This window comes from Lissotriton vulgaris, chromosome 7 (assembly GCF_964263255.1).
Source record: "Lissotriton vulgaris chromosome 7, aLisVul1.2, whole genome shotgun sequence".
Classification (NCBI taxonomy): domain Eukaryota; kingdom Metazoa; phylum Chordata; class Amphibia; order Caudata; family Salamandridae; genus Lissotriton; species Lissotriton vulgaris.
In genome coordinates, this window is record NC_141695.1 from 390,079,049 (window position 1) to 390,097,293 (window position 18,245).

General features: G+C 43.2%; 1 protein-coding gene and 1 long non-coding RNA gene across 2 annotated transcripts in view; one reads left to right on the plus strand and one right to left on the minus strand.

The window, feature by feature from the left end:
• The window catches only part of LOC147701719 (uncharacterized), a 190,670-nt gene extending 172,720 nt beyond the window's left edge, over positions 1–17,950 (minus strand). Inside the window, exon 1 of the mRNA XM_086930350.1 lies at positions 17,431–17,950. The gene's annotated coding sequence lies outside the window, so the exon portion shown is untranslated. The remainder of the gene's footprint in view (positions 1–17,430) is intronic.
• On the plus strand, positions 4,639–8,075 carry LOC147701720 (uncharacterized). Its single transcript, XR_015297195.1, has 3 exons — positions 4,639–6,377; positions 6,438–7,238; positions 7,473–8,075. It is a non-coding gene; the product is annotated as an uncharacterized LOC147701720 (long non-coding RNA).
• Positions 17,951–18,245: the final 295 nt, after the last annotated feature.

The window sequence follows — 18,245 nt, forward strand, 5'->3', positions numbered from 1 at the left end:
AAGAAACAAGACCTCATAGAAAAATTCACATTAACAACATTGAAAAAGGTTTGATCAGCACACACTAACTTGTACAGTCAAAAGCATGGGACAAGTATAATAATAAACAACTTCAGGGAAATAATTTTTTTATAAATGTTACTTTATTCTTATTTTCTCCACAGGGTAGCCAACGCGTTTCGTCCTTATATAGGACTTCTTCAGGGCTCATCCAAAATTCTTCCAAGTGCACAGATGTATTTGCTCCACAGGTTCAATTAGAAACAAGAGGCTTCTTCTGAGGACATTTGAAGCTTCACAGATCCAGTTGTATAAGTATACGGTGTGATCCTGATGCTATTATCATATTGAAAGATGTACTCAGGACAAGAGTCCTATTCTGAGCACATGTTAGGTTCCAAAGTTCCGCTATTTAAATATACGGTGTACTGTCATCGGATTCCGGTTTTAATAGTCAGTGTCGACCTCCGCATCTATTCAATGGAATTCAAGGCATGTGTTCGTCGTCCTCCAACTTTTCGCGTCCAAACACTGTTTGCTCAGAATAGGACTCTTGTACAGAGTACATCTTTTAATACGATATTAGTATCAGGGTCACACCATGTACTTATACCACTGGATCTGTGAAACTTCAAATGTGCTCTGAAGAAACCTCTAGTTTCTAATTGAACCTGTGGAGCACATACATCTGTGCACTTGAAAGAATTATGGATGAGCCCTGAAGAAGTCCTATATAATGAGGAAACGCGTTGGCTAGCCTGTGGAGAAAATCAGAATAAAGAATATATGAACATTTATAAAAACTATTTCCCTGAAGTTGTTTATTATTACACATGTCCCATGCTTTTGACTGTACAAGTTAGTGAGTGCTGATCAAACCTTTTTCTATACTTTTTATACATCACTGTATCTTGAACATTTGATTTTGGCATTATTGGATTCCCACCATTTTAATTAAATAAATGTTTAAGTAAGCTTGGATCAATTCGTTTTTTTATGCAGAATCATCACATTAAATCCTCTGACAAGAAATCCTCTGCAGGAGATTATAATTAACAACAAGCTGGTTTACTGTATAGATGGGAACATGCTAAAAGAAGTGGTTCCATAGAAACCTACCATCTTTGCTGGGTATGCATTCTAATAGTCCGTTACCCAGCGTCCTTTGTGGTACACGTTCCTACTTAGCGTTCGGAAACTTAGGAGTGTTTGCTTAAAAGCTTGGGGATCGAGTAAGTTTATTAAGATGCAGGCACGGATGACGGTAATTGCAGGTTAATGGACCAGGCGGGTACCTTGATGACATAAGTATGGTGTAGCCGCACATTTCCTGATTTTGTGAGCACAAGTACACTATTGCTAATGCACTTGCCTCTTTATTTATATGAACATACAGTGTTTTACTACAGGCTCGTCTCAAATCCATGGACCTATGACACACTACTAATTATTAGAATGTATGTACTGTGCAGCAGGTGTATGGTGTGCTGTATGTGAGTGTTTGATCATGAGGGCAGTGTCCTGTGTAAATATTAGAAGTGTTCACAAATTTGCTGAACACAGCACCTACTAAACGTTACCACCATTATACCTAAAGTCTCATGGGCTGCATATGACACGTTGCTTAAGCTAATGGCTAGAGTCAGCATTAAACTAGAAGGCTTTTTATGTCCATGCCTGACAAAGGGCACACAGGAACCTTCCCAGTGTGCTGGGTCGATTGAGGCTAAACTTTCTCTTCACTGTTGCAGATCCAGTGGGAAAAAACACCAAGCAGTTGACAAACTTTTTGGTCATGTATAGTGCTTGACTGGAATGCACTACGCACAATTCATATAAGTGTATAAGTGGTTACAGGGAGTGAGATTTTCAGTCCTGACGGAAGGGTAGCAGAAACATGTTGACGAGCTCATAGGAAGAAGTTAGTGCCACAGTACCTCTAAGAACTTCCCACTTTTTCTTTCCCATTTTTAGGTTTCACGCTTTTAAAAGCTATTTAATATGAATCTTAAAAGGGGCTTACGTCCCGTCATTGCTTTACATTGGTTTGTGTGCTTGCCATTTACTTTTCCTCTATTTCTACTGGCTGTAGGATGCTATTTGCTGTTGTTGCTCTTATCTTAACAGTATCCCATGGCACAAGAACTGTTTTCATGTGGTTTGGTGGAACTTCTTTTAAGCACCTCTGCTTTGTGGGAAGCCAAATGCTCCAATCGCATTTCACTATTTCATTTACTCAAGACCGGAAGTGTAGATTTGTTGAATTTTAGGACATAGGAGCAGAACTAAACGTAAATCAAAAAGTGAGCAAAGTTAGTTTCAAACTTAGCGGGATGGGATTACTTAGAAGCAGATGCGCCCTAAACCAGGTTAATATGATTGCCATTTGCTCGTTAGTTTTTAGTTTTAGGTTTATTAAATCTTTCATTCTCACTCACGGAATACGTATATGTGCCTCAAGCTATAGAAAGATACATTCACTGTCAAAACCAAGTTGGAATGTTGAAATTCTGGTTCAGGAAGAAGCTTTTCTTTTGTTTGGAAGAATGTGTTATTTTCATCATTTGCTATTGTCATGATATCCAGATTTTTTTCCATGAAAGACATAAACATCAAGGAAGAGCAATACATAGCTTCGATTTCATTAATTGTTCTTACCTAAATATATATAGAGTGAGTGTGTGTGTGAGACTCCTTCTCACTTCTGGGGATTCACAATTGCTGCAGAAGGAGTTGACGTTTTTAGGTTTCGCCTGCACAGTGCTTGCGCTATACTTGTGAAATCCATGTTATTAAATATAAATATTAAAAGGGGCTTACATTCTGCCCTTGATTTTCATTGGTTTGCGTGCTTGCCACTTACTTTTCCTCTGTTCATATAGGCTGTAGCAGTCTATTTCCGGTTGTTTCTCATATGTTTCTCTTATCAGGCTCCCATGCCCAAATAGAGTTTTCATCCACTTTGCTGGAACTTCTTAATAAGCATGTCAGCACCTCTGCATGCTTTGTGTGAAGCCAGCACTCCGATCGCAAAGCACACTCACCAGTTCCCCCCTTCCACAGGACGAAGCAGGGACGAACTCTAGTGCACCCTTGTGTTTGTAAACCGAGCAGTGCATTCACGAGTCCCCGCGGGGCAGAAGCAGTGACCCACTCTAGTGCTCCTTTTTGTTTGCAAACAGAGCATCTCAACCCATTTCCAACAAGCCTGTTGTTTTATTCGTCAACAAATTGCCCTGTTGTTGAATTAATCAATAGTATTGTGCTCCCACATTTGGTAAACACTTGAGCAACAATTGTGGGCTAGAACTCTATGAATGTATAAAATGTTGCTACCCTCCACCTTTTATCACAGAATAAGCTGCTGCAGACCAAGAAATAGAAAAGTGTGCCATTAATGGCAAGACAGCAAGAACAGCGCCACATTTTTAATGTGTTAGCACTCTTAAATTATTCTGTTTTTCTCCCACATTTTTACCAATACTTTCATCTTGTGTCCGTTTGCATGATTTTTTCAGCTGGAACGATTTCTGATACCTTACAGCTTACAGATTCATGCCCTCTGGAGAGCTGCACTATATTTGTTCTGCAGCATAATTCTCTCACAAATCACACCTGCCATCCCATTTGCCACTTGTGCAGTTCAACAGGAAAACTTGCAATTTGTAATTCTCCTGAGTCCCATTAAAACACGCCACTAATAAAAAACCAATCATTGTTTGAAAAAAATTATGTGATACTGCATCGCCCGAGTTTTTCTCACGATGAGAGCCAGACAAGTCCTCACCCGAATCACTCTCATAGGCACCAAGAGTCAAGTGTGCTGCTTCCACTTGGTCACGTCAGTGTGGTCAGTAGGATTGATGTGTCTGTTCATTAAAGCTTTGCAACAAAATTTGGCTCCAATAACATGTTTTAAATCTTATTCTGTAAAAATTTCGAAGCTGCTGGATGGTATTACCAAAGAACTTGAAGGTCTGGGAATATAAAAAGTGGAAAACAAGGCAGTGTGCAATAGAAATGAAATATTTCATTTATACACCCCTCCACCCCTCCTTTGAGTGTTTTTTCCACCCCTAAATCAAGGGTAGAGCCGCTAGCATTGGTCTGCGATTGTTCACAGAGGACATATGAGTTCTGCTTTCAGTGGTTGGTGGTGAAGGCCAGAGCAATGTCTGCACATTCTAAGACACCTCTACTTTAAACAAAATAGGAGCAGTCTTAAGCGAGAGGCGTAATTGCAGCTTAGTGTGGACCATTTCTAGCAGAATGTTCCTTTTGTAAAATTGCTCCCATCAAGAAAAATGCACAAAAAAGACTACTCACCTCCCAAGTGTATTACTGTGAATAAATGGCTATTTCTCTTGCTGTGAAAATAAAAAGTACTTCACGGTTTTTGGGTCGAGCCAGGCAGCACATATGCTGCTCTGCGAGGCATGAGGTTTTTAGACTATGGGCTTGAAGCACTGCAATTGGTTCCTCTTTCTGTCCTTTGTAAATGCCCGCTTTTGATTGGTTAAACAGCCAACTAGTCCCTCCTTTTGGGCTTTCGTAAACCTCCCATAGGGATTGTCCCCGTTACGTGTGCTCTTCCTTTTACAGTTATTTATGATACTTTGTGAGCACTATTTCTTTTTTGTGGCTAGCCAGCTGCTTGAACAACAACGCACTTCATGCTAACCTTCTGTTGTCTATTTTTTGTGGCTTTTTTCTGTTTGCAGTCACACTCCATTGCCTGCTCTGCACCTTCAACTGTCTTCGCAACCCACCTCCTCACCCCTCCCAGATGGTCAATTGTGTGTTGAAAATACAGATTAAACAGGCATGTAAAGGGGAAGTCACAGGGCTAAAATATAAAATTCCATAGCACGGACACCAGACTACATGTAAAGCAATGCCATGGGGCAGTCACAGCTGAGCCCTGGCTGTGCAGACACTGGTATCTCCAGATGTAAACATCGGGAGTGAGGACAAGGCAACCTGCTTCTGCCTGCCGAATTCTCCTTAGCAGCAGCTTCCCACTTCCTCCTCCGTTCCGCTCTCCTGCTCTTCTAAGCCCTCCCCCTTCTTCCTGATATCCAAGGAGAGTGTAGGGCTGTACAGCTCCTGCATTGATATCCAATGAGAGTGTAGGGTTGTACAGCTCTGGATTACGTTGTCTCCTCAGACACATAGTTCTTGCTTGAGGACATGTTTCACATCTATTCTATGTAAAACAGAGGGAGTGCAATTTTTCAAATAATCATGGCCTTTATAACCCGACTTCTAACCTGTGAGGGTCTCAAGGCGCTGAAGGAAGAGATAGGGGGCTGCTGATCTGCAGACATTTAAATTAAATCAAATTTGGATCTGGGGATGTAGCTGCTTCTCTGGTCTCATCGGTAATTTCACAATTGTATGCCCTCCAAACAGTGCTAAAAGTGTCTTCTGTGGTCCCATCGGTAAATCTTTCTTTCTAAGTCCTCTAGGCAATGCTGCAGCTGCCTTTCTGATCGTAAGTGCTAATTCCTCATTCTAAGTCCTCTAGGCAGTCTTGCAGCAGTGTCTCTGTTACCAGTGGTAATTCCTCATTCTTAGTCCTCCAGACAATGCTAACTGCTTCTCTGGTCACCAGTGGTAATTCCTCATTCTAAGTCCTCTAGACAGCACTGCACCTGCTTCTCTGGTCCAGTCACTGATTCCCACATTTGAAGTCCTCAAGGCAGTGCTGCTCCTGCGTATTTGCTCCTGTCAGTAACTTCTCATTCCAAGTCCTCTAGGCAGTGCAGAGCTGCGTCTCTGGTACCATCTGTAATTCCTCATTCTAAGTCCTCTAGGCAGTGCTGCTATGTGCTTCTCTTGTCCCGTCAGTAATTCCCTCATTCTAAGTCCCCTAGACAGTGCTACTACTTGCTTCTCTGGTCCCAGATGTGATTCCTCATTCTAAGTACTCCAAACTGCTGCAGCTGCGTCTCTGCTTCCAGCAGTAATTTCTCTTTCATAGTCCTCTAAACAGTGCTGCTAGAAGCTTCTCTGGTCCTGTCAGTAACTCCCCCATTCTAAGTCCACTTGGCAGTGCTGCAGCTGTATATCTGGTTACAGTGGTAATTCCTCATTCTTGGTCCTCTAGGCAGTGCTGCTAGCTGCTCCTCTGGTCCCATCAGTATATCTTCCATTGTAAGTCCTGTAGGCAGTGCTGCAGCTGCGTCTCTGTTCTCAGAGGTAATTCCTCATTCTGAGTCCTCTAAACAGTGATGCTAGCTGCTTCTCTGGTCCTGTCAGTAACTTCCCCATTCTAAGTCCAGTAGGCAGTGCTGCAGCTGTATCTCTGGTTACAGTGGTAATTCCTCATTCTAAGTCCTCTAGACAGCACTGCACCTGCTTCTCTGGTCCAGTCAGTGATTCCCACATTTGAAGTCCTCTAGGCAGTGCTGCTCCTGCGTATTTGCTCCTGTCAGTAACTTCTCATTCCAAGTCCTCTATGCAGTGCTGCAGCTGTGTCTCAGTTCCCAGTGGTAATTCCTCATTCTTAGCTCCCTAGACAGTGCTGCAGCTGCTTCTCTGGTCCCGTCTGTAAATCCTCCATTCTAAGTCCTCAAGGTAGCGCTGCAGCTGTGTCTCCGTTTACAGTGGCAATTCCCCATTCTTAGTCCTCTAGTCAGTTCTGCTAGCTGCTTTTCTGGTTTCATCTGTAATTCCCCCATTCTAAGTCCTCTAGACAGTGCTACTAGCTGCTTCTCTAGTCCTGTCTGTAATTCCTCATTCCAAGTCTTCGAGACAGTGCTGCAACTCTGGTCCCATTGGCAATTCCTCATTCTAAGTCTTCCAGACAGTGCTGCTTGCTGCTTCTCTCGTCCCAGAGGTAATTCCTCATTCTAAATCCTCTAGACAGTGCTGCCACTTTGGTCCCTTCTGTAATTTCTCATTCTACGTCGTCCAGACAGTGTTGCTAACTGCTACTCTTGTACCGTTGTTAATTCTAAATCCTCTAGACAGTGCTGCTAGCTCCTTCTCTGGTCTCATGTGTAATTCCTCATTCTAAGTCCTTAGACAGTGCTACAGCTGCTTTTCAGATCAGGTCAGTAACCTCCCTTATTGTAAATCCTCAAGGCAGTGCTGCAGCTGTGTCTATGGTCACAGCTTTAATTACTCATTTTTAATCCTCTAGGCAGTGCTACTGGTGGCTTCTCTGCTCCCAGTAGTGATTCCTCGTTCTAAGTACTCCAAACAGTGTTGCAGCTGTGTCTCTGTTCCCAGCAGTAATTCCTCATTCGTAGTCCTCTAAACAGTGCTGCTAGCTGCTCCTCTGGTCCTGTCAGTAACTCCCCCATTCTGAGTCCACTAGGCAGTGCTGCATCTGTATCTCTGGTTACAATGGTTATTCCTCATTCTTAGTCCTCTAGGTAGGGCTGTTAGCTGCTTCTCTGGTCCGGTCAGTAACTCCTCCATTCTAAGTCATCCAGGCAGTGCTGCAGCTGTGTCTCTATTCCCAGCAGTAATTCCTCATTCTTAGTCCTCTAAACAGTGCTGCTAGCTGCTCCTCTGGTCCTGTCAGTAACTCCCCCATTCTGAGTCCACTAGGCAGTGCTGCAGCTGTATCTCTGGTTACAGTGGTTATTCCTCATTCTTAATCCTCTAGGCAGGACTGCTAGCTGCTTCTCTGGTCCGGTCAGTAACGCCTCCATTCTAAGTCATCCAGGCAGTGCTGCAGCTGCGTCTCTGTTCCCAGTGGTAATTCCTCATTCTTAGCCCGTAGACCGTGCTGCACCTGCTTCTCTGGTCCCGTCTGTAACTCCTCCATTCTAAATCCTCAAGGTAGTGCTGCAGCTGTGTCCCTGTTTCCAGTGGTAGTTCCCAATTCTTAGCCCTCTAGACAATGATGCATCTGTGTCTCTGTTCATACATTTTATTTTATTTATTTTACAGAGTTTTATATAGCGCAAACTTGACCCATATCTGGTATCAGAGTGCTTTACATAGCACTAGTTGAATTATAAGAGGACACATCCATTTTTGTTAGGCACGGGGAGATTAAGTGATTTGCCCAGAATCACAAGATGTTCAGCGTCATTGCCGAGACACAAACCCAGTTCCCCAGATTCGAGGTCGACCGCCGAGCTATTAGGCCAACTCCTCTCCCCAATACATTCACTACACTCCAAAGCAAAACACATGGGTAAAATAAATTGTCATGGGGCGTGGCTTACGCGCCGGCGTGTGATGGCGCTGCCCGGCTGAGCTCCGTGACAACGCGGGACTCTTTCCAGGCTTCCTGCCGATATACCGCCTACGGACACCGGGAAAAGCTGGTCTTGCACGGCGGAACATGGTCCCCGTGCATTGCGAGCGGCGGCGACGGCTGAATTTGCTGCTTTGACATCTTTTGGGCTGCAGCTTCTACTCCGTGTTCAGGGACGCGAGCGGCCGCCATTTTGTGCCGCCGCGCTCGCGTCCCGTTTTTTGGTGATTTCGGCACTGTCCATGCCCATATATTGCCGCTACAGGTCGCACTCTGCAGAGGTATGTCATAACTACTGCAAACTATGTCTCTACTGCATTTTTTGTGACACTTGGCGCCAGACTCCACCTCAGCTCCTTTGCTGCTACTAGCATTACTTATCGGCGGCCATTTTGAGGAATTACCTGCGCATTTGATATTTTCCTCCATTTCTGTCACCATTTGTCCTCAGCTGCCTATCGCATAAACCACATGTTTTCCTTTCCCCATGGACGCTATGCTGCTTTTTCCTACACTTCCGTCCTGGTTGGCCTTTAAGATGTGACCTTAGGATTTTTGTTGCCTCTTGACACCTGTCACATAGATTGAAGTTGGTGCTTCTCCAGTGTCACCTGATAGCTCGCCCAGGTCATATCTTAACAAGTACTCTTTGCATATATACCTTTAGGGTCTCACAGTTTTTTCTATTTGAATTGACTTTCATTCCTGCGTTCCTACTAGTCTGCCCCTATATAGGCACCATGTCTCAGGACGCAGGTCATGCGAGAGCGTCTGTCACCGGAACAAAACCAAAACGCCTCAAGAATGACCCTCCGTCCCCAATTCGTACCTCTCAAAACCCAGTGCTGGACTCTATTTTAGAAGAGGTTCGTGGCTTACAACCTTTTATGGTGGCAACAAATGAGAAGCTTAAGCAGATTGAAGACAGATGGGTTGTCATGGAAAACAAAGTCCTACAACTGGAACAACGTATTAGTGATGTCCAAGATGTATCCACAAAAATTCCTATTCTCGAAAAGGAGATACAACAGCTGAAACTTCACACTGAGGACCTTGAAAACCGTAACAGGCGGAACAACCTCCGTATTTATGGTGTACCGGAGTCTCATGGGGAGGGCGACATGGTGACCTTCGTCCGCAAACTCCTATACGAGCTTTTGGGTCTCCAACCAGAATCTGTTCCACTGAACATTCAGCGTGCACACCGTCTGGGTCGCCCAACGTCCAACCCGACCAAACCCAGAGGTATCATCCTGTTGTTTCTGGAATTCACCGAATTAATGACTGTTCTCAAGGCTGCAAGAGCAAAACGTCGCCTCATATGGTCGGGTCACACCATCTACATATCCCAGGACCTCTCGAATGCTACAAATGCTCGTCGCAAAGAATTCCTTAATCTGCGTCCTCGCATGAGGGATCTCAACATCCAATATGGAATTCTTCATCCTTGCCTCTGCAAAATAACCCACAATGGCCGTTCCCGTACCTTTGATGATCCTCAGAAGCTCCGTGATTATCTTCTCACCGTCTCTCCACCAACGATGGACACCAATGGCTGAAACTAACTTTCTTCTAATTTTTGCAATCATTTTTCTAATGTCTTGACGACTGTTGTGGCCTAGTCCCGGTTCCTTTCCTGTCCTGTCTTGTTAAATTTTCCCTTTTTATTGAATATATCTTGCCTATTTTCCCGCGTTTTCCTTGCTCTGCTGGCTAGGCGCCCGCGTTGGCGTCTCCATGCTTCCTTTACTCGGTTCTTCTCTTACTTCTCAGGTCTGGTGTTCTTGCCTTGATCTGTTTCTTAGCTGTTTCCTTCTCTTTTCCTTCTTTCTCTTTATTTTCCTTTTCACAGGCCATTGTTGCATATTCCTTGCTCATTCATGTTCAATTATCTTCTTTGTCTCCCCTCTTGTCTTTCTTCTTGTAGTCTCTAGTGTTCCTCATGGTTATTCTTATCTCGCTATATCAAAGGTGTTGTTCCTTTATATTTTGTCTTCCCATTTGTTTCCGATTTGTATTGCTAACATGTTTGTCTTTCTTGTCTCTCCCATCAGTTCCCTACCTGCAGTGTATTGGACCCAACTGTTACCCTCATCCCATACCTCCCATCATGTGTAACTTCGTAACGTGGAATGTTCGTGGTCTTGGCAACCCAGTTAAACGTCAAAAGGTACTGTCTCACCTGTCCAAATTGAATGCTCAGATTGCTTTTCTCCAAGAAACACACTGTACGGATGTCGAATCGCTGAAACTTAAAAGGGCCTGGGTGGGTCAGGTGGTGTTTTCTCCTGCGATTGATAAGAAAGGGGGTGTTGCTATTTTATTCCGTAAAGGTCTCGATGTTCAGATTTTGTCCTCTAAATCGGACGATGAGGGTCGTTGGGTTATGTCAAAAGTGTCTATACAAAACAAAACTATGGTGCTCCTCAATATTTATGGTCCTGTCCGTCCTGACCCTAAATTTTGGAATGATATTAAAATCCTCATTTCATCTTTTGATTGCCCTAATATTATCATAGCCGGTGACCTTAACCAATGGTTGGACCCATTCTCGGATAGATTATCCTCCTCCAAATTCCAGCCGGATAAGACTCATAAGGCTTTCCAGTCTGCAATTGCCTCCCGCCCTCTGTTTGATGTGTGGAAAACATGTAATCCTGATTCACTCGAATATACATTCTACTCTAGTGTGCACCATACCAGGTCCAGAATTGATTATATTATGGCCAGTAAATCTCTTCTCCCTGCTATTCAAAATTCTGAAATTGGTTCTATTTTCCTTTCGGACCATGCACCTGTGTATGCCACTTTTGACCTTTCCCATACTACCACCTCTTTTAATCGCTGGAAATTTAACACTTTCCTTCTCTCTGATTCGGATTTCATGTCTAAAGTAAAGAGTTTCATTTCTGAGTACTTCTCCCTCAACTTACCCCAAGACACATCAGTCTCAAACAACTGGGATGCTTTTAAAGCTGCACTGCGAGGGTTTACAATTTCCTATGTATCTAGGAAGAAGAAACTCAACAGGGCCAAATACTCTACCCAACTCGCCAACATTAAGACACTAGAACATTCCTACTTCTCTTCCAAGAACCCTGACACCCTCCGTCTCCTCATTAAAGCCAAATCTGAACTTAATCAAATTGCCACAGTTGAAGCTTGCAACACCCTTTTAAAGATCAAATCCAAATTTCATGGGGGTCAGAATAAAGCGGTGAAAATGTTGGCAAATTACCTTAAAATCAAATCTGAACGCAAATCAATTGGCTCTATTCTTAATGAAGACACTAATACGAAGGTATCCTCTGATGAGGATATTGCACAGGTTTTCCATAATTATTATAAACTCTTATATACAGATGACACACGGCCTGGAGATGAGGATCTCTCTCATTTCTTTGCAGGCCTTCCTCCTCCTCCATCACTTCCTACTGAATTTCTGCAATTAGAAGCTGACATTACCCCTCAGGAAATTCTCAAGGCTATTACCTCCCTTAAGAAAGCAAAAGCTCCTGGACCAGATGGTCTCCCTATCGAATTTTATGCCAACTTGCATTCCATTTTTGTTCCTCACCTTTTGCAACTTTTTAATTCCTTTATTGCAAATGCCAAAGCGTCGGGTTCATTTTTGGATGCCCTTATAATCATCATTCCCAAACCGGAAAAGGACCATTCTCTTTGCAAAAACTACCGCCCCATATCCCTTATTAATTACGACTGTAAAATTTTTGCCAAAATCTTAGCTGCCCGTCTAGAATCCCTTATACCTTTGTTAATCACGACCGATCAAGTTGGCTTCGTGAAAGGTAGACTTGCTGCAGACAATGCCCGTGTTTTTACCAATATTATTTCCCACAGCAACCGTTTTAAGGCCCCTCTAGCTGCCCTTTCACTTGACGCAGAGAAAGCGTTTGATCGAATTAATTGGAAATTCATGTTTAAGACGTTACAATGGTTTGGTTTTGGCCCCCACTTTATTTCCTTGGTTAGACTCCTTTACTCTGCCCCCCGTGCCAGTGTTTTTGTAAATAATCAATTCTCTAAGTTTTTCCCCTTATCTAGAGGGACAAGACAAGGCTGTCCTCTCTCCCCGTTACTCTTTATTCTGTGTCTTGAACCCTTCCTTATTAAAATCCGCTCCAACCCCCTCATCCAGGGATTCAAACAGTCCTCGATTGAGACAAAAATCTCAGCATATGCTGATGATGTCTTGGTCTACATGGCCAACCCTGTCTCATCCCTTCCCCCATTCTTAGAAGAGGTCCACCTTTATTCATCTGTCTCTGGCTATAAACTTAATCTCTCCAAAACGGAAGTACTACCCCTTAACTCATCCTGCTATCAATATATGTTTGAATCTACCGATTTTGCATGGTGTCCCTCCAAGATCAAATATCTGGGCATCTGGTTTTCTTCCACCCTGCGTGACACACTCAAATTGACCTTTACCTCCCTTACTCAAAAACTTCACTCACTCCTTCAAACATGGTCTCCTCTTTTCCTTTCATGGTGGGGTCGTTTAGACACCATCAAAATGATGATCTCTCCACACATACTATATACTGTTTCCATGCTTCCTATAAAAATTCCTAAATTGTACTTCAATAGACTAAACTCCATCTGCTCTAAATTTCTATGGAACAATAAGCGACCCCGAATTTCCTTACCAAAACTTCTACGCCCTAAATCTGAAGGGGGGGTTCGCTTCCCTGACTTCCAATCATACCATTCGGCCTTCTTACTAAAACAAGCCTTTTCATTGGCGTTTGATTTCACTGATACCCCATTACCCAGATGGATTGCAGTTGAGAGATCTCTGTTGAAGGATTTCAATTTTCAACAATCCCTTTTTATGTCCAACTGCTCCTTTTTGACGCATTACCCTGTGCTGAAATACTCCCATACACTGCTACACAATATTTTTTCAAAAGACTTATCGCCCTTACAAATTTTCCTTTCCTCCAGTATTTGGTACAACAAATATCTTAAATACAAGGGTAAATCTTTCTACTTCAAGTATTGGAAAGAAAAGGATATTATGTTTGTTTACCAATTCTTTTCAGGTTCATCCATTATTTCATTTGATGAAATGCTAACTAAGTTTGATTTATCTGTACAACACCGTAATGAATTTGATATTATTACTAATGCCATTGTGTCTCACCTATCTACCCTCCCTACGTTTGACATCCTTCCCTCCCTTACTCCTTCCAACCCGCTTTACCCGTTGTTCACTCAGCAAATACCCAAAGCTGCTTTGATCTATAAAATGTTATTGGAGAATGTTGGTCCTAGACCTAAAACTGTTATGTTGCTTGGGAAACTGATTTCTCTTTATCGTTATCCGTTGATACTTGGGATCGATTATGGTCCAAACTGTTTAAGACTTCGGTTTCGGCCCGTATTACTCAATCACTTTTTTTCATTTACCATAGAGCTTTGTTTACCCCTATAAGCATTACCAAATTCTCCACTTCCTCCTCTCCCCTTTGTTGGTCCTGTTCATCTCACCCAGGCACACTTAAACACCTTTTATTTGATTGCCCACGAGTTATTACCTTTTGGGAATCAGTTTGGAAATACTGTATGCGTATTTTTCATTTTTCTGAACCATTTTCATCATTGCATATTTTTTTAGGTTCTATATCTGATGTTTTGGACTTACATTCTTATAATGCAAAACTGTTTGACCTATTCGTTGCAACTGCATACAAAGTAATCCTGTCTTGCTGGAAGGATAACTCCAAATTGTCTGTGCAGACATGGTGGAATTTTGTGTGTGATGAGCATAGAATTGCTATTGCTTCTTCTTCTTCTGTCACCTTAAAAATTAAGTCTGATCTTACCTGGCTACCTTTCTCCACCTTCTTATCCTCTTCTCCTCCCCCTTAACCCCCCTTCCTTCATTTCTCTTCCTCTCTTCATCTTTTTCTCTTTTCTTCTTTTTTCTTTTCTTTCTTCTTTCCTCTTTATACGGTTCGCTCCCATTACATGATTTTACTTTACTGTTTCTCTTTCTCTATTTCTCAAAAAAATGTCTTTCATGATTATATCCTATTGACTTTGCGTTATCTTATGTTGTGATATTATGATGTAACATTTTTTTTTCTTCTGCTCAATAAAACTTTCTTAAACTGAAAAAAAAAAAATTGTCATTTACAACGCCAATAGCTCTAACCCTCACAAATGCGAGACCTATAGCACTGCAAATGCTGTTTTTGATTTTTTTATTTTTATTCAAGCTGCATCTTTAGTATTGTCACAGACTTGAGGGGGTGGTCGGAGGGACGATTTTAGGTCTGCCATGTCTTAGCTATGTCTTCAGCATCAGTATTAAAAACAAATTAAATAAATATATCCAGCAAAGGCAGTGGCTGTTGCTTCTTGTGCACTATGAGCAACAGCATGTTTAGCCTGATCACACGTACACACCCACCTGAAAAGGAGTGCAAATCTGTGCAGCTCTGGTGGGCCAATATTTTGCTGCTGCCTGAACGTATCCTGGCTGTAACGCTGCACACGGTAGCATTACTGCATGTGCCTCCGCTTATTTATACTACTGCTGTGTACGTAGACGGGCAGAATCTCTACAATGCTTAGGTTGTACCCTTACTGTCCTACCTCCAAAGCCTGCACCCCCCCAACCCTCACACCTATTCTTGTTATATCGCTGCTTATGTACATCCATTAGATGTAGCTCTTCCAAACCGCATGTCTTCTGCTTGTACTTCCATTGACTGCACTGTACCTCAACTTTTTTGTGTGCCTTGTCTGTGCAGTCAAGTGGAGGACCCTGATGTCTGAACATCTGCTGTTCCTTTATCTTTGCTTACCATTCCTTCTGCTTGACTTGAGTGCTTAATTTGTAAAAAGATTAACTCCTGGGGCTCTCGTCAGGAGTCTACTGTAGCTTGCACCATAGATTGCCACTGCCAGTGATGGTAACAACTCAACTATTAACCATCACCCTTCTACAAGTGTGACAATTTGGACTATTTCCTGCACCCAAAGGTATAAGAAGGACTTGGGTGGCAGGTAATAGTCATTTTTAAAATATATTTAATTAATGGGAAACATGTGCACACTGAGTAGCACCCACCGTAACAGTGCTTGTTCCCTAAGGAACCAAATTAATTAATCACAGCAGCAAAGGTGCACCACAACATTTGATATTTGGTTTATAAATTTCTAAAAGTCACAAAAAGTAAGATTCCTCAATTTGATATCAGATTGAGGAATCTTACTTTTTGAAATTTATAAATCAAATGTCAAATGTTGTGGTGCACCTTTGCTGCTGTGATTAATATTTAATTAATACTTAACTGTTGTTGTGAGTATCCCTAATATGGCCAGACAGCGCCACCTTGTGGCAGTCTCTCACAATCACCGGTGCTTACAATTAAGTGCTGGTGCCGAGCACCGGAAAACACCGGCTCAAATTAAGCACTGGGGACAGCCCAGTTTTGCTGCACGTGATTCTAACTGCACTAGTGAGTGACTCATCTTGGTTGCAGCTATCTTGCCCAGAGAGTAGGTGGTGTGACCAGAACATCCTAAACCTTTATTTGATTCATCCAAAACTCTACATTTCTGTTCTTTCTTTTTCACTATCCAGATTTCATACATTTCTTTTCTTTTTGATTTGGAACTTGCTCACTGACCCTCCCTTTCTTTTTTCTAAAATACTTACACATCGTCTTGCTTCCTTCCTCAGTCCCTCCTTCTTTCATGATTACCTTTTATTTCATTTTCTCGTTATTTATCCCTTTCTCTCTCCACATAACATAGTGCCTGGCATTTATGTACCCCCGTTCAACTATTAGTTTACCATATCACTTTTACACCTGCTCAACAAGCTAAAAATTGCAACAACAAAAAAATATTAATCACATAGGTGAAACCTATTGCATTTACCAGCGCGTGTTAATCATACTAACTGATCATACCAACAGGAGCATTGATTAATGTAAGAGTTGCTATCAATCAGGTATTTTTAACATAAAAGATCCCCCCGCCCTTAACTCCTATCCTCTTACAAATAATTCGATAGCTCCCTTATAGCTAAATGGTTGCAGCGCACCCCTTTTCACAGCAGGACGGGAAGAAACCCTGTGAAGAAGCATGCCACCAAGGGGCAACCCCGGTGGGTGAGGGTAGCATGCCACCAAGGGGCAACCCCGGTGGGTGAGGGTTATACATATATAAATAAGCATTTTTTTGTTCGCTTTCGAACGCAGCCTACACAGTCCATATGGTAGAGTAGGGCTCTCTTAGTATGTGTATAGTTTGAGGAGGACAAACCCCCCTCTATTCTCCCTCCTATTTGTAAAATACTCTTCGGGCCATAGTCATCTGACTACCAAACCTGCATCATATCAACCAATGCATTACTCACCACCTAAATAGTAAAGTAATTTATGTTACAAGAATTAATCAGTCTACCTCCGAATAATTTATGGTAAAGTAAAATAAAAGTCAGTTACTTACAGGAGTGACTGCACGGGAGAAGTGTAGCTCAATGGTTAGAGCGGCAGACCCTGATGCAGAGGTCTAGCCCGGGACAAGGGTTCAATTCCCCGCCTAGGCGGATCTTGGGCTCAAAATTCCACGGACCTGATAATTCTTGCCTCGGTGCCTATTCCAATCATGGAGTGCAACTCTGGGCAATAGCTTGCTTAATCTCCACAACGGCCCCCACAACGCTAAGGATGCCTGGCCTCCACCTTGGGGGTGCCCAGGAGTGGACGACTCACAGGGAATGCCAGGATGGGTTCCACAGCGGTATTCGTACAAGCGCCTTGAGACCCTTGTGGGTGAGTAGTGCGCTATACAAGTATCAATTTACATTTACATTTAAACTGAATACCCAGGAAGAGCGCACAATAAGCCAGTCACTCTGCGCTCCACGGGTGATTACTACACCCATGCTGTGATCACCTCACTGGCTTCATGAGGCCTGGACACTCGGTTTACAGTAAAGGCTTCTTGGTCATTAAACATTGTACACTTAACTCACGTGGATAAGCCGAAGTTGACTAAGACTACAGTTCCCAGAGTGCAGTAGGTTATTAAAGGAACGCTCGATCCGGAGGGCTACACCACGAGCTATGGAGCTGCAGCACATTGATTATGTATCGAGTGTATTTTCTAAGGGCTCGACGGGAGGCACAGCATAGACATAAATAGCGAGATTGTATTGCGGCTCTTACCTTGTAGTTTTGCGCCCGCAGCAGCCCCGCGGGAGGTTGTGTTCAGGCAGGCCCTGGCTGTGTGCACTGTGGGAAGTTAGAGCCGCAGGCAAACCTGCTCTTCCCCTTTCCCCGCACCGAGGTGACGTAATAGTGAAAGTCCCTGGGCTGACTTCAAAGAAAAGGAATCAGATTTTAACCACACGAGAGGCCTGATAACTGAGTCAGCCTCTGTTTACCCGAACGTGGCATACTTCTTTCTGCCCGGGCAAGTGATGGTGGGGGGGGGGAGGGGGGTCTGAATAACCGTACAGTGGTGTCTCGTTTTAGCACGCACAATGTTTATTTGACGCTCAACCTAAACAGTCTCAACATAAACAGTATTCGGGGTCGGGAATGGCTTAACTTTTCACTGGAGCACTTCCTGGGCAGAGGAGGGATCGTCGTAGGCGGAGACGAGGGAGGGATCGTGGGCGGAGGAAGATTGTAGCCGCTGGAAGAATCTTGAGTCCAGTTCTGATGGTCAAAGTTCACTCTCGTAGCTCCAGCTTGCTCCAGCTTGCTCACAGCCGCATGCAGAACGAAAGAGAGCGAGCGCGCGCAGAAAGAGCAAATCTGTGAATGAAAAGAGAAAGGAAATGAGCGGGCTGTTTTGAATATTTTTGCCCGGGCTACTTTTAATCCAGGCTTATCCTTTGCATCGTGGGACCTGTGTATTTATTTGCATCATTACAAAACAAGGGCTACGCGTTCCTGAATGCAAAGAGAAATGGATGTCCTGCAGCAGCTGGTCTCGTGGGGCCCTGGGAAACCTGGCAGCCAAGCCGTGGCTACCA